At 36.2% G+C, this 17,549-nt stretch overlaps 1 long non-coding RNA gene across 4 annotated transcripts in view; it reads left to right on the plus strand.

Annotated features, from left to right (window-relative positions):
• Positions 1 to 16,308, plus strand: part of LOC138126313 (uncharacterized) — an 84,870-nt gene extending 68,562 nt beyond the window's left edge. For 3 of the 4 annotated variants that reach the window (XR_011157743.1, XR_011157744.1, XR_011157745.1), the window contains one exon: positions 15,857 to 16,308. This is a non-coding gene — a long non-coding RNA (uncharacterized lncRNA). The remainder of the gene's footprint in view (positions 1 to 15,856) is intronic. The other variant, XR_011157746.1, reaches the window with a different exon arrangement.
• The last annotated feature ends 1,241 nt before the right edge of the window (positions 16,309 to 17,549 follow it).

Raw genomic sequence — 17,549 nt, forward strand, 5'->3', positions numbered from 1 at the left:
TTTTAGAATCAATTAAGCCTTGTATGTAATTCGTACATAATTAGGCTTTGTGAACTTGCTCGTCCACAAAGACCTATATTATGTACTTATTACATAAATAGCTATTATCTTCTTTGGCTGTAATATGAGAATTGGCCGATAGATTACTTAAAACATTACTTATCCGATTAAAAATTTGGCTACAAAATTCACAATTACTTTCTGTAGGTACAAACTGAATATCACTTATTAATTCTTCTATTGTGGTTCATTGATAAAATTATCAAACTGCAAATTTGTAAGGTACATTTTATTTAAAAATAACACTACATTGTGATTCCAATACTTAAGCATTGCTTAGTACAACTGTCTAAACGGGCATAAGAATATGCGATTTTATGTTACAGTGTTTTTCTTTTGGTTTTCCTCTTTCGTCAATTTTTTTGACTATTTCTCAAAACTACTTCCTATCTCTATTAAATGTTAAAGTGACGTAAATATGTAATAGTTTTGACAATTTAATTCATGTTTAAAAAATCTCATAAGGCGCTGTGATGTTGTCATTTTGACAGCGGATAAAAGTTTGAACTAACTTTTATCCGGCAAAAACACTTAGGTAACTTATACCTTTGGTTGCTATGCATCTAGTACCTTTAATACCAAATAAAAAAAATAAATTATTGTATTGCTCATTCATTAAATTGTCTCGCCGAATTACACTCGAGGTTTCATTTAGTCAGGAAACATATTTATTTGCAACTCAAACTAATTGCTTGACAATTAGACTCGAAAAATTGGCACGATAAAATCAACTCCGGCCTACGGCCGTCGTGGTTTTATCCTGCCAATTTTTCTCATCTAATTGCTAAGCAATACGTTTTCGTTGCAAAAAATATTTTTATTTTTCACTTTAGTATAGTTGCATGATAACTCCTAGAATACGAAATACGTAAACGTGTCCATAACAACCGGGGAATAATAACAGGGCGTAATAAGAATAAGCGGGCGTAATGAATTCATAATGCCCTCATCAATTCATAATTGCAAAGATGCCAGTTTTTTTTTTAAAGAACACGTATAGCGAAAAATAAAATCTTGGATGCACCACGGCGTCACCGAATGATTACGCCCATCGAACGATATCCATCTCTCGGGCTAAAGCCCTCGAGCTGGATTCATCGTTTCCAGGCGTAATCATCGTTGTAACGCCCTTGGTGCATAAATAGCTAATCCGACTAAATGAAACCTCTTGTGTAATTACAGTCGAGAAATACTGAAATACAATTGACAAAAGAGGAAAATAAAAAAAAAACAGTGTATTAGGAAAAGAGAAGTACACTGCATAAATATAAAATCCGCGGAACGGTCGAATTTCGCATATCACCATAAAAAGTGGTATCTTTTAGATATAGCTGTTCCAAATTCACATAATACATATAACACAGACATATAACACAAAAATGAATAAATATTTAGAGCTCTCCGTTGCTATGAGAAATCTTTGGAGTTTAGAAAAAATAGTAGTTTATTTGACGAGTTTGTGTGTAAATTAAACGCTCGTTTCACTCGCGTTTTAAAATGACCCACGCGTGCCAAAAAAGGCCCAATTTACACACGAACGAGTTGAATACAACGTTTTTTTGTTCGACGAGCCCCTTAAAGGCTCCAAATCGCTTAAAACCTTTAAAATTAGCTTGACGTTTCGTTTTGACAAGTTGTGACATTTATCAAAATCCGTTCACATAGGAGAAAATTCTCAAATTCTGACAGTGTCGAACAAAAAATTCTATTTTACCACTTATAATTTCAGCAACGGGAATAGTACCGCAATCTCTTTTTAAAAATTTAAAAATTCTGGATTTAGGGAACACATTGGTAGTTGAAATTCAAAAAGGTATATTATTATACTCATGTCATATCGTGAGGAAATTCCTTAACATTGACACAGAACATAATACACAACAAAGTCAAAATGCGGAGGCAAGACGCCGGTAATTATGTTGATAAGCACTGCACTATTACTTGATAGTAATATCCGTAATAGTGTATGTACTCCGGCAAAATTGCCGTGCCGCCGGGTGGAGGTGGGATAGTATTATCCGTAATAGTGTATGTACTCCGGCAAAATTTCCGTGCCGCCGGGTGGTGGAGGGTTCAGACACTTAGGACAATTTCAAATAAAATTGCCAAATATTTGAACCTTTATTGCCCTATGGACACAAAGTTGAAGTTCCTAAAATGATTCGTAATGAGATGACTGATGGCCTTCCTTCAACATAAAAAAAGTACTGTGTTGCAGCCACAGCTCAAACATTGGTGAGTTGTGTCACAAACTTCGATACAGTGGTTTAATCTACTTGAATTTTTAGCACTTGTTTCCAATATAACCACCAATATTGAGAATTCCATCATCAGTAAGAGAAGCACCAGTAGAACATATTGACATTCAACCCAGAAGTAATAAAGCTGACAGTAATCAAATAATTTCTGCATTGTTCTCTAAAGCGGAGAATTGTAACATTAATGTTTACAATAACTGTAATTTTACAAAATAAATTATGTTAATAATGATGCGAATTATTAAAATGTCTTGTACGTAACCACTACTTCCTTGTAAAAACGAATCATCTTTCTGCAGATGTTGAGGTTAGAATGTTGAGTATATTTTCCAGTTGCACTTTAGCACTAACAGCTAGTCCTGGATAAAGTAGGTACACAAAACCATATATCAACTTTTGTGGTTTTGTTTTATTGTGCAATTTTGCAGATATTTATGAAATAACAATTGTCAAATTTCTTGACATATACAGCTGCCAACCCGATAGGTTATATTTTCCCTGTTACGATTATGATTATTTATTATTGGTCAATATAAATTAAACAAACACATTTATCGGAAAAATTATACAGGGAAATGTGTTTTTTTACACTAAATTAAAGTAACGTGTGGGCAGTTTAATTTTAAAGTAACTGTTAAAAGAATAAATTAACGATGTCCGCACATTTTTCCCGTACTTCTACAGATTTTTCCCACACTCCACTAGAAAATTTTGACATTGTTCGGGAAATCGCAGCTCCCTTGACCTAAAGTGTAAGGTAACGCTATATTTCCCAGACTGGGAGGCCGAAATAGTATATTATGATACGCGTCTTATAAGAAGCATTTTATCGCACGCACGGGTTTAGAGCACGACGAGCGTAGCGAGGAGTGCCCTAAAGGAGTAAGTGCGATAAAATGCCTTATAAACGAGATGTCATACAGTATTTTTTCTACTTTGCCACTTTTTCAATGAAAAAAAATATAAAAAAATTTAAAACCGTCAAAGTTGAAGGATTCCACCCAAGGTCACGTCTGCGGTCTGCCGCGACACCACAGTATCCGTCAACATTAAAAAATTTAATTTCACTGTTTTTAGTATTATTATTATATCACGCCTTTTCCTATTACGATACGCAAAACAGTATCGTAATAGCATCAGTATGAACGCAAAGTAGAAAAATGGTATTATTGCAGTTACTACTATGTAAAAAATTTAAGCAATATCCTTGGAAACAAAACTATTTTTTTCTTCAAACGTCCGTAAATTATGACATTATACATTATACTTAATCCAAATAAAAAACGACAGAGGAAAAATCTACCCAATTTTGCCTGATAATGAACTGTCTACATTTGGGCAGATTATTTACCTAACACCATGTATACAAGTCTTATAAACACGCCATAATAAATATTATACACCAAGTGAATTAAACATCCGTTTATTCACGAAAAGATGTTGATCTTTAAGTGAATAACAATGTTTAATTCACGAGTCGTATATATGTTTTTATTCAATTTTGACGAATTTTGAACAAAAAATAGAATGATATTCAAATCACACGAATTAGTCTAGAACAATCATGTAGACTGCGTAAAACATTTCCGTGACAACAAGTTGTTTACAAACTCACTGCGTTCGGCAGCCAATCTACCAGCCGCAGCACATAAAACTTCATTTTTACTCCTCATAACATAATATAAAGTCCATTCACGTTGGATTTTCTCTGCCAAATTGTTGTCACGTTGCAAGCCTACGCCTCCTTTCCTAGTAAATTTTACATTATCGTGTTTTATTCGTGATAGAGCGATTGAGAGCGGTTTGACGTCTTTAATTTTGAATGTTAGTTTGACGTGTGAAATAAAGTCACAGATTTTTTAATAAAATTCTATTCCTGGGTGATTTCACCAAGGCGAAAAGAAAAAAGGTTAATTTTAAAATTGCGTTAAACTTCCACAACTGACGTAATGTGACGAAACCCGCAAGCTAATACGGACTCAAGAAAAAATAGCTTCAGTTCGAAAATTAATTAGTCAGAATCCTTTAATATTTAATATATTGTATGTATTAACATGATTATAATCTATTTACGACCTTTATTGAGCAGTTTTAACAATACAACGTTATTTTAAAGGTAATGTGTACATCGAAAAAACTTGAATTAGAAAAAAATCATTAAAAGTCAAAATACACTTTTCTTTTGTGGTATGCAATTGTAACAATATATTCTTGAAACGTCACAACCACAATCAAAACGTATAAGTGTCTCTGAATAACTGAAATTTTATTGCCAAATTTGTTCCATCATTTAGATGCATTCCTTACTTCCATCGCTTCCAATGAAAGAAACTTCACACAATTTTCTATTGGGTTCATTTTCTATAACTTATTCTGGTTCCTCATCAGTCATCACTGTAGTCATTAAGGGTTTTTTCACTTAATCAACAGCGCAAGCAGAAAAATACAACACCAGTAGGTAGGAGTTAGGTACTATTCCGGACACGGAATCTTGGCCAACATTTTTTTGACATTTCTAAAAAAAAATATCAATATCATTAGTGTCATTAATAAATGACAATTATTAAAAATCACTTTAAAGTTTTTATTGTGACATCAAAAAAGCAGGGAAATAGCATTATCGAGTCAAAAGTTGGGTTATATTCAATAAAGGCCAGTTCACACATATTTGTCAGTTAAATGTCAGTTGTGGCCAAGATTCCATGTCCGGAATAGTACCTATTGTATGTTCCTAATCCTATCATACCGATTAAGAACTGACACTATTTTTAGTGCAAATGATAACAAAATGGATGTATTATTACCTACTGTTATCCTCTAAAAACAATATTTGAAAAATGACTGTTTCTTTGCTGACAGCGAATAACATAACCTCTACAGTCTACGAATGACTTGGTTACTTTATCAGCCCGTATTGGTGACATACACAGCTAAAGCATTTTTGAAGTAAAAATCACACCGCTATAATATTGAATTATTTGATCTTGACTAGGAAAATCCAACGTGAATGGACTTTACTATTATAAATGAAAACGGAAAGTAAAAAAACAATTATGTAAAATGTCGTAAGCATGGTACCTTCTATCTAGATACTGCAAGAACCAATCTGCTACAATATTCTACCCTATATCAGATGGTTAAGAATTACTCTGATGTGGAGGGAAAGTTAGACGTTTTTTGTACTAACAGGCAAGAGATCAGAGCACTAAGTTCGTATACAACCTAATCGAGTTTCCATAGTCTTCTCGCCATGAGAATTAGTAGTATTAATAGCTGATCTTTTTCAGTTGACTCGTAATTGGGTTTATACACCTGTGAGTCAGCTTTACAATAATAATAATAATAATACATTTTTCATAAAGAGACCAAGAAAATTATGTAACTTTTGACCAGTAGCAAAGAACTTCTTCGTCAGGGGCGTATCCGAGTTCCTTCCGGTGGTCACTTCTTTACCTGCATAACCCTTTTTAACGGACGAGTTCCTCCCGAGGTTATCGGGGATTACTGCGAGGGGTGGCAGCCGCACTAGATTATTATGGCGAGTATATTGCTTGAAATTGGCAATAAATACACTGATGAGAGGGAGAATAGTATATTTCAAACCAAGGTAAGAAAGTGGTTTCTTGCAGACCGCAGGCAAAGATTATAAACCGAGTCGTAGACGAGGTTTGTAAGTGCCTAAGGTCTGCAAGGACACTTTCTTAACAAGGTTTGAATACAATTTTTTTCCCTACCGGCACAACTTTGTTGAAAACAGTCAAAAAAGATGGTTATATTCGTGATTAAAACGAAAATTTTGAGAATTGAATAGTAGGCTGTGTTATTTGTTTAATTAACTTGTCATCGCATTTGAAGATTTGATATAAACAGGGTAAAGTAATCTACCTACCTAGCTTATCTGTTTATTTTCCAGATTATATGATTGACCTACCAACTTACTTCATTGAATTGGCTTTCATTTATCAATAACTTATTTCACTTTTGACACTTTTGACATTTGTATTTTGGTACAGTTTTACCATAAACATTTCATGATTAACTTTCTTACCTTAGCGAGAAAGTTGAATTTTCTCACCTCAAATGAGGTATCCACAGCCTACATTTCTAACCGGTAGGGAGAAAAATTGTTTTCTCCCTACCGGTTAGAAATGTAGGCTGTGGAGAAAAATTGTTTTCTCCCTACCGGTTAGAAATGTAGGCTGTGGATACCTCATTTGAGGTGAGAAAATTCAACTTTCTCGCTAAGGTAAGAAAGTTAATCATGAAATGTTTATGGTAAAACTGTACCAAAATACAAATGTCAAAAGTGTCAAAAGTGAAATAAGTTATTGATAAATGAAAGCCAATTCAATGAAGTAAGTTGGTAGGTCAATCATATAATCTGGAAAATAAACAGATAAGCTAGGTAGGTAGATTACTTTACCCTGTTTATATCAAATTTTCGAACAAACGTCAAATCTTCAAATGCGATGACAAGTTAATTAAACAAATAACACAGCCTACTATTCAATTCTCAAAATTTTCGTTTTAATCACGAATATAACCATCTTTTTTGACTTTTTTCAACAAAGTTGTGCCGGTAGGGAAAAAAATTGTATTCAAACCTTGTTAAGAAAGTGTCCTTGCAGACCTTAGGCACTTACAAACCTCGTCTACGACTCGGTTTATAATCTTTGCCTGCGGTCTGCAAGAAACCACTTTCTTACCTTGGTTTGAAATATACTATTACTTACAAAGGTAAATTAAAATGACATACGGCATTTACAAATTATACTCTATTTATATACATGATATGAGTATACAGTGACATCTCCAACGTATACGGTTATCACTTATTACATAACTTTCTGGCTTGACAAAATTTCGCACCTTTTCACTCAGTTTCCATGCTGACGCTTTTAAAGAAATAATTAAACTAAAAATTTTACTTGAAATGGGCCTATTTATAAGTGAGATTTATCCCTGCACCCCACCAAAAAGTAGATGGTTTTAATCATTGGTCGCAAGAAGTATGTCTTCTTATAAAGAAATCTTTAATTTAATATTTTAGGAAAGGCAATGTAATTCCTTATTACCCAATCATTCTTATCGCCAGCCCTAATCCCTTACCGTTCACTACCTGCTACAAGACCTGAGATTTTCTGACCGCCGGGAGGAACTCCGTTGCCGCCTTCGTCAGGACTTGTATAATCTTCTTATCCTTGTTATAGCCTGAACCAAAAATTCTCAACTCTAATGCTCAATGATTTTGAAAAACAATGTGTTTTCTGTCACTGTTGAAAATCTGAAATTCTTAATACAGAAAAACTTTTTTTGTGACTTACTTTAATGTAACTGGGTTTTGCTAGTTTTTCTATTGAGCTTTACCCAATTTTCATATTCTAAATTACAAAATGTCAAATTCCGTCGGGGTCATTATCACTCGTGAAATACGAATATACAGGGTATATGTAGCCCGTTCGTTGGAAACTTTTTGATTTTCCAAAATCGTATTAATATGAAAATCGGTAGCCGACTATAATCGACTGCTCCAAGTTCAAATAAAATACTCGTACTTTCAAATTGGTGACATTTCTGAAATATACCATCTTTGTTTTTTTAAATAGAAAGGTCCCATTTTGATTTCAAATTTCGATTCTACGTTAAATTTTGAGTTTAGAACGTCCTTTTGTCAACACTTATCTGTCATTGTTTTTGACCTATGTCATCTTTTTCGCAAAAAGGCGGGGTTGCAGACGGTTTTTTATTGAATTCCTAAAGGTTTGGCCGATATTTTGCGCCACTAATGACATATTTTTTATGTTTCATATGCCTACTGCAATTTTTCAACATTGATAATCAAAAAAAGTCGAAAACTTCATTTTTTTAAATGGCAACTACCATTTCTGACACTAGATATGTATAAATGTAAAATTTAATTTTAAGGCCACTTTTATTAACATTATGTATGTCTGTTTCCAGCCGTTTTGGCGTAATTTCTATTTTTTGAATAAAATTTTCTTTTTTTATCAAGGAATTGTTTTATTTAAATTTTGATTCAAAAATCGCAGGCCTTTAAAACGCTCGTTTCACTCGCGTTTTAAACTTGTCCACTCATGCCATAAAGAACCCAATTTACACATGAACGAGTTGAATACAACGTTTTTTTGTTCGATGAGCCCTTAAAGGCTCCAAATCGCTTTAAATCTTTAAAATTAGCTTAACGTTTCGTTTTGACAAGTTGTGACGTTTATCAAAATCCGTTCACACAGGAAAAAATTCTCAAATTCTGACAGTGTCGAATAAAAAACTACTATTGTGCAACTGTTTTCAATGTCACAAAATGCTTATTGTGACAGTAAAAACAGTTACAGAAAGATCATTTTTATAGCATTTTTTCTAGTGATTATTGAATATGGGGTTTGTATTAACAGTAAATATCAGTGCGATATCATTTGAAACTTAATCTATGTTGTGAGTGTTGTGGGATCAAAATAAACTATTAAGGGGGTAGCAGTAAAAATTTAACCTTATAAGTAGTTATCAAAAATTTATATCTTTGTGGACGAAGTTAAACACCAGGGTGTATTTTTCTGAATAAAATTATCTCGTTCGACAATAGACTGTTTTGTGCAATTCGTATAACAATATACTATTATACATTGTTTGCCATTTATCAGCATTGTCCTCGCTAATAATGGGGAAAAAATAAGATACCTACTTATGAATTGTCTTTGTTATTCACTAATCATATTTCATTAGCTTTCTGGAATTTCCTTGAGATAAGCGCAAACGTTCATTCTTCAAACATTTTTACAGTAATTTTTCTGTAATTTCCAGAAGTTCAAACATGATAAATATGTACTGTAGTTTCAATTTGGTTGTAGGTCGTAAAATTTTATGGTACTTTAAGTTAAAGATCTTGCGGGGCTTATAAATCCTAGTTTACCACTAGCAGGTAATATTTTAAGCAGGGTTGTATTGTACATTTGGTATATTTGCATTGTATGGCAAACGGCATGCGCCGCTTTCCAACCTTTTCAAACCCAACCATTGTGCCCGTTAATCGCTCATAATATCCAATTAAATTTTACGACCTACAACCAAATTGAAACTACAATATTATAGTCTGTCTCAATTCTAAATTTCCACCAACACTGCATTCTACGTTAGAAATACAACCGGCAAAACTGGTTGGTGAAAGTGCGTCATCTTGTATTTGTGAGATTATCATTCTCTGTGTCGGTCAATTTCCGTTTTTACAACTATAGATTTTAGAATAAAGGAAAAGAACGTGCTAACCTTTTTATCTCTTGGAAACATTTTTCATTTTAGCATCAAAGTAAATTACGTTGTTTCTGTTGCTGTTGTATGTATATTTAATTCCTATACAGGTTTATAAATTATCCGATTTTCGACATTTCCCACTAACTCAATAAAATACAATAAAATATAATATAATAACTAAAACTAACTAACTAAATAAGACAATAATTCAAAACAATAACAAATTAGCAGCTTTCCAAATACAATTATCCCTCCCCACATATTGTCCCTCTTCTCCACTCAACCTTCTTCATCCATTCGATCCCTCTTCCGTCCTCATTCAACATTTCTTCTCTACTTTCCTCTCTCTCTCTCAATTCTACGCATTCATTCAACATATGTTCTATCGTCTCCTTTTTTTCTCCACACATCCTGCACACTCTAATCCTATCCTCATTCCAATATTTATTCTCTCTCTCCTCATTTCCACACCTAAATCTTGCTATTATCACTCTCTCCTTTCTACTCTCTCTTCCTAGGTACTTTGGTAGTTCTTCCGTTATTATTTTTTCATACTTCCCATTGTACCTAGATTCCCTAATTCTCGTTCTTCTTTCCTGCACTTGCACATCTCTGTCTCTCTGCACCAATTCATCTGTCATTGCTCTGCCTCCCTCTCGCATTCTTTCTATCTCCGCTCCTGCATACCCATTTCTTTCGAAATATGCCTCCCTCTCTTTCCATACCCCTTTTCCTATTTCTTTCCTTTTTTCTTTCAGACACTCTTGCAAAATTCTACACTCTCCTCTCTCTATCAACCTCTCCTCAAATCTTATTGCTCTCTTTCCTGCTTCTATTCTTATTCCATCCCTTTTTGTTTCCTCCATCACTATATAGCCCGGTGTCTCTCTATCTACTCCTAGCACCCATTTCAAATATTTTCCTTGCACCCCTGCCAACCCTTCTTGCTCTCTCCATCCCCATATTTCCGCTCCATACATCATCACGCTTTTCACCAGACTATCAAACATCATTATTCTCCTTCTAAAGTCATGTCCAAATTTTCTCTCTCCTATCCCCCATACCGCTCCTATTATCTTATTCGCTTTTTTCACTAACTCTCTCACATGTGCTGCTGCTGTGTTTCTTTCATTCATCACATAACCTAAATACTTAAATTCTTTCACTTCTTCAATTTTATCCTTTTCCCATCTCCACTCATTTATTTTTCTCCTACCACCCCCCTTTCTAAACACCATCATCTTGGATTTCTCTACATTCACCGTCAACTTTTTCCTCCTCATATATTTCTCCATGTTTCCCAACATTTCTTTCATACCTTTCTCCTCTCTCGCTAGCACCACCAAATCATCCGCGTATGCCAAAGACCACACTTTTTCTTTGCCCACCACGACCCCCCCTGCCTGCCCCTTCCTGAACATCTCCTCTATATCTCCTATAAACGCTGCAAACAGGCTGGGGCTTAGTGGACAACCTTGTCTTACTCCCTTATACGTCTTGAAACATTCACTCACTCTTCCATCCACTCTCACTCTACTTATCGTCTCTTCATATATCTCTTCTATTTTTGTTACCAGATGCTCATTTATCCCTTTCTTTCTCAAGTATTCCCACAGTAAGTCTCTTTCCACATTATCAAAAGCCGCCTTCAGGTCTACAAAAAATGCATATATCTTGCTACCCCTCTTTTTTATCTCATTTCCTATTATATGATTCAAGATATATACGTTGTCCATAGTCCCTCTACCTTTCCTAAATCCCGCCTGCCCGTCTGGTAACGCACCCCGCTCATTCATTTCCTTCATCAGTCTTTCTTCCACAATCATCGCGTATACCTTATATGCCGTATTAAGGAGCGTGATCCCCCTGTAATTGCTGGCTGTATCCTTTTCTCCTTTCTTATATATGGGGCATATTATCCCCTCCTTCCACTCCTGGGGGAAGCCCTCTCCCTTCCACACTCCATTCATTATCTCTAACAACCTATCAACTTCCCTTTCAGTTCCATGTATCCACGATTCGTTCTGTATACCGTCCCTCCCCGGTGCCTTTTTCCTTTTCAGTTTTCTTAGTTGTTGCTCTAATTCTTCTCTTGTTATCTCTTCTATTTCTCCCACTCTGTGTTGTCTCTTTTCCTTTTCTTGTCTGTTTTCCTCACCCCCCAACAACTCACTGAAGTACTTTCTCCATTCCTCCATAGTAATTCTATCACTCACTATTTCTCCTTTTTTCTTTCTTTCCCTATTTATGTATCTCCACACCTCTTCTTCCGTCTTTATACCTTTCATCTTCATTTCTTCTTCCATCCGTTTCTTTTCCTTCTTCTCTTTGCATACTAATTTGTACCTCTTGCGTGCTCTCTTGTACTCTTCCTTCGTTGCTTTTTCTTTTTTCCAATTTCTTAGTTTCTTTCTTGCTGCTTGCTTCCTTTCCCTGCACTCGTTTTTCCACAGCCCCATCTTCTCTCTTATCTCTATCTCTTTTTTTTCTGTTGCATTTTTTACGTTCTCGCTCAGCTCCCTCACTTTTTCGTTTATTTCTCCTTCTTCGTATTTTGCCTCCCTAAGTCTTGCTCTATACTTTTCTTTTCTTTCTTCCGTCCAAATATTCTTCACAATTTTTCTTTTAACATCCTTCATACTTCTCTCTTTCTCTCTTCCTTTTGTCCTCACTTCCAATGGCATATGATCCGACTCCACTCTTTCTCCCACCTTAAATTCTTCTATTTTATCCCATGCTTCTTCATTCACCATAACATAATCAATAACTGTCTCCCCTCTCGATCCAATATACGTGTACTCCCCTTTCTCGTCTCCTATGCAGTTTCCATTAAGTACGTCCCATCCTCTTTCTTCTACTAAGCTAACCAGTTCTCTCCCTTCTGCGTTTTCTATTCCATCTTTTGTTGGTCTTCTTTCTATTGTTGCTTGTTGTTCTTCCATCCGCCTTCCTTTTCCCCCAATTCTTGCATTAAAATCCCCCCCAATCACCAGAGTTCCTTCTTCCTGCTCTTTTACTCGCTCTTCTATTATTCTCTTCGTTTCTTTCATACTTCTGCTGTATATTGTTACAATTCTCCATTTTCTCTGTTTTCTTTTTACCGTTCTTTCCATAAACCCTCTTTCTTCTTTTACTCCAGATCCGTTTTCTTCTTCCAGTCCCTTTTTCACACCCATTATTATCCCACCTTTCGCTCTCCCTTTCTTGCTTTCCCTCTCTGCATATTGACACTTCCACTCAAACTCTCTCGGCATTCTCTTTTCCAATCTTTCCCAGCCTTTTTCTTCCACCCACGTTTCTACCAATCCCACTACGTCAAATTCTCCCAAATACTTCCAAAACTCATTCTCTTTATTTTTTATTCCCGCTACATTCCAGAATACTATTCTTATTTGCTCGTTTTCTCCTTTATTCCTCTCCATGTTCGTTTTCCCTTTTCTGCCCTGTCGTCTTTTTCTTACGCTCTTATTCAAAAATTTGCTGTATGTAACTTCCCGTTTCCTTCATCCCACCTAAAACCTTTTCCCTCTATCCATATCTTTTTATAACCCACTTTCACCCGCAGTCCTTTTTCTCGCTCTTCTTTGGCTAGCGTTCTTAATTTCTTCTGTGTGTCTCTCCTTTTTTGTCATATCATCTTCTATGTACACTCTCTTTCCTTTTTTTTCTCTTAGTTTCCTTTTATTTTCCATAACTTTCCGTTTTTCCCCCCAGCTCTCAAGTTCTGCCACAATCATTTTTCCTCCATTTATTTTATACATCTCTTTCACCTTTACTTCAACCTCTAATTCTGCCTTCATCCATTTTTCCAGTTTCTTCTCGTTCTCACATTCCTCTTCATCCAGTCCCGTTACGACAATATTCTTTTTTCTCACTCTTTTTTCCTGCTCTTCCATTTTCTCCTCCAATTTTGTCATTTTTTCTTTTAATTCCATCTTTACTCTTTCCCATTTTTCTTCCTTTTCACGCATCATACTTTTCAGTTGTTCCAATTCCCGGCTCATCTTCCGATTCTCTTCCTTTATCTCCCCTACATCCTCCATAATTTTTTCCAACATCTTTTTCATTTCCTCATCCATTGCCTTTTTAACAGGTGATCTTTCCACTTTTTTACTTTTCCGAAATGGGTTAATCCTCTCTTCTGATTCTCGTCCTTCTTCTCTTTTCCTTTTGTGATCTTCGTCTCTCTCGCTTTCACTATCACTTTTTTTCATTCTACCTTGTTTTTACTTGCCGCTTATCTTATCGCGCGCCGTAAAACAGGTCCGCTCGCTTCGACTGCTCGAATCGGACTCCAATTACGTTGTTTCTGAATCATGTTTATAAGATAATTAGGCATATTTCTAACTTTGGTTGTAACAATCACCAGTTCAGAATAGTTATTTGTGTACCAAGGCCAAAAAAGTGTCTGAGCCTGGGTTTTCTAGTCGAGGCCCAGCCGAGGTAGATGTTAGATGTGATAGGTGTCTCACAACTCTCTTATGCAAGCCATTAATTGTTCTTCGTTCGCATTTTTATCGAGATTGTCGTCGGCATTTGTCTCTTTTCTCTGGGGCGCGAGTTCTGGGACATTCTGTATATATATTATTTCCCTCCACCACCCGGCGGCACGGCAATTTTGCCGGAGTCCATACACTATTACCGACTATCAAGTAATAGTGCAGTGCTAATCAACACAAAGTTTGCAAAGTTTGCAAGGTGTGTGCTGTGTTTTCGGTGGCTCCGTGTTAAACCTAACGTTTGGTGAGTTCTTTCCAATTCATTAAATTTGGAAACGGCACAGATCTGTTTTGTTACGTTATCCTCATATTTTGTGGGACGTAATGAGACGTCTGGTTACTCTATAGCCTACTGGGAATAATTTGATTTATTGGTTGAATATTTGCTTATCTCGTAGCGAATATTATCACAACTTTTTCAGTTATCATTGACCATTTCTTTATACGGAGGCGAGTGACTGCGGTAGTTCGCGGTACTCGCCTCATTTGGGCGCGTTCCTGAAAGGAGAGGTGTAACAATTTATAGCACCTTTTGTTATCATATATGGCGTCCTCCACTTCAGCTCAATTCCCCACTAAGGAGCAGGCGATAGTTTTTAACGCTATCGAAGGGTTGAAACTTGATGATTATGTTGTAGCTATAGGTAATATAGTGACTCCAAAAAATGTACTGTTTGCCTCACGAATCTCTAATAGCCGCATATGTATGTCTTTGAGTAGCAAAGACTTAGTAGAAAAAAACTGTATCAGAGCATGGTGTTATTGTAATTAGCGGAAAAGAAATTACTGTCCGACGGTTACTAAACCCGGCTAAGCGAATTATTCTCTCAAATGTTTGTCCGTGTATTCCCCACTCTGTAATTGAGAATTTGGTCAAAACTTTGGGATTTGTTACGGTGACGCCAATGTCATTTTTGAGGGCTGGAATCCATAAGGAAGAATACAACCACGTCCTAAGTTTTAGAAGACAGATATTTGTTCAACCAAACAACTCTATTGACCTTCCTTCATCCATGGTTTTGAAATTTGAGGAAACTAACTATAGAATATATATGAGTTATGAGGATGTTTGCTACAAATGTAGACAGGCGGGACATTTTGCTAATGATTGCACTAGTAACGTTTCGCCGACACCAGAAAGCAACAAAAAAAACAGTTGGCACTGGGGAAGGTTATGGCAAAATAAAGTCAACTGATGATGACAATGCGCTTGAAACTACTCCTGTAGATATCTCCGCAAATTCAAGGGAAACAATTTTAGACACAAGGGATCCGGATCTCAAGAGGAATAAATCTTCCGACTCAACGGAGAGTTTGACTTCTACGTTCGAATTGTTGTCACCGGCTAAGTCGTTATTCGACGGCTCCGAGCAACAATACCCCCTTAGTTTTGATCAGTTGGTAGAATTTGCAGATAAGGTTCCCGGGGAAAGTAACATACTCGAGCTCATACATAAATATACCTCTGATATTGAAGGTGTTTCTACAATGTTGTATGAGATATTTCCTAGTTTGGAGCACAAGAGCATAAAAAACAGGTGTAGGAAAATACAAAGAAAGATAAAAAAAAGCACAGTCCAACATTCTAGATGATAATTCTCACAATATGGAAGTAGTTGTGATAACCCAGGACACTGAACAATAATTTCTTGATGCATTCAACAAGGACCTTGGTTACGTTATACTCCTATTATTATTATTATTATTTTTTTTTTTTATTAAATTCAAAATGGAGCCGTTAAATAGTAATAATTTCTCAAATTTTTTTGTTAGTTCCATACTGTACACTAACATAGCTTCTCTGTTGGCAAAGTATTCGGACCTGGTTGCATATGTTAACGATTTGAAACCGACTTTCCTATCATTAACTGAAACGTGGCTCTCGGACGTCGTACCGGACTCGCTAGTCTCTTTGGATGGTTATACCATTTACAGGAATGATCGAAATCATAAGAAAGGAGGAGGTGTGTGTATTTACGTTTCCAATGAGTTACTGTCCGATAACGAAGTCATCCCCATAGTTACCAACACACCGGGTATAGAGTCGCTCTTTCTGCAGGTACATAATCAGTCGTGGAATTTTATCCTGGGGTGTGTATACAGACCTCCATCGTCTAACATTAATGATGACTGTACTTTATTGGACGTGTTAGGGGAATTAACGACTAGGCACGACAAGGTGTTCGTATTTGGGGATTTTAATATGCCTGACATTTCTTGGTCCCGGAACTCGGGACAATGTCGAAGCCCATCCTCTCAACTGATGGTTGATTTTTTAACCAATAACCATATGCGCCAGTTAATAACGCAACCAACTTTAGAGCCAACCAGCAACCGTCAGTTCTTGATCTGATTTTAACAACAGAGGACTCCTCACTAACAAATGTGCAATATCTTGACCCAGTGGGTAAGTCAGACCATATTTCCCTCAAGGTAGATCTGCAGATCTGTTTTGTGCCTGCTCAACGAACTATAACTTTCAATAAAATAGTTACGAACTATGAGAAGGTATACATACGTCTCGAGAAAATAAATTGGCCAACGACACTTTGCGACGCGAACGTCGAGAACAACTGGAGTACATTAAAAAATCTATTACTCAATACTGTCAACGAGTGTTCGTCCGTTATTAAAGTCAAAAGGTCTTCTTCGAAACCCTGGATAAATGCCAATATATTTAAAATGGTTAAACGTAAGCGAGCATTGTGGAAGACTTTTAAAAGAACAGGGGAGCAAACAGACTACGTAGCCCACAGAGCTTTTTCGAACAAGCTGTCTACAATTATTAAGGAGGAGCGGATTAGGTACGAACTGAAGATTGCGAATTCTAACAATCCTAAGAGTTTTTATAAGCACGTTCGCACTGCGTTGGGAGGACCGGTCAAGATACCTCAAGTTAGGAATGTAGACGGAAATATCGTAAGGGACCATACTGACTGTGCCAATATTTTTGCTGAGTCTTTTTCCAAGGTCTTTACAAGGGAATCGGTGGCTGGTACGCCGAAACTAGATTTTCCCCGAAATACTACAGCCATTACTGACATAGAATTTTCTGAGGAGCTGATTTTGGAAAAATTACGTGGGTTAGACAAAACAAAGTCTCCCGGCACCGACAGAATCACAGCCAGTGTATTAAAGACTTGTGCTGATATTCTGTGCAGACCTCTTAGCATGCTATTTGGGCAATCGTTTGACTCGGGGGTTTTACCTTCGGATTGGAGGACGGCAATTATCTGTCCCATCTTTAAAAAAGGAGATAAATTTGATCCAGGTAACTATAGGCCTGTAAGTTTGACGTCGTTAGTGGTTAAAATTATGGAGTCGATTATTTATGATACTACCATAAAATTCTTAGTGAAGCATCATGTCATACCTGATAATCAGCATGGTTTTATGCCAGGGAAGTCCATCACCTCCAATCTACTATGTTGTCTTTCTGACTGGACCAAACTGTTACATTTAGGCA

Source organism: Tenebrio molitor, chromosome 3 (genome assembly GCF_963966145.1).
Source record: "Tenebrio molitor chromosome 3, icTenMoli1.1, whole genome shotgun sequence".
Classification (NCBI taxonomy): Eukaryota; Metazoa; Arthropoda; class Insecta; order Coleoptera; family Tenebrionidae; genus Tenebrio; species Tenebrio molitor.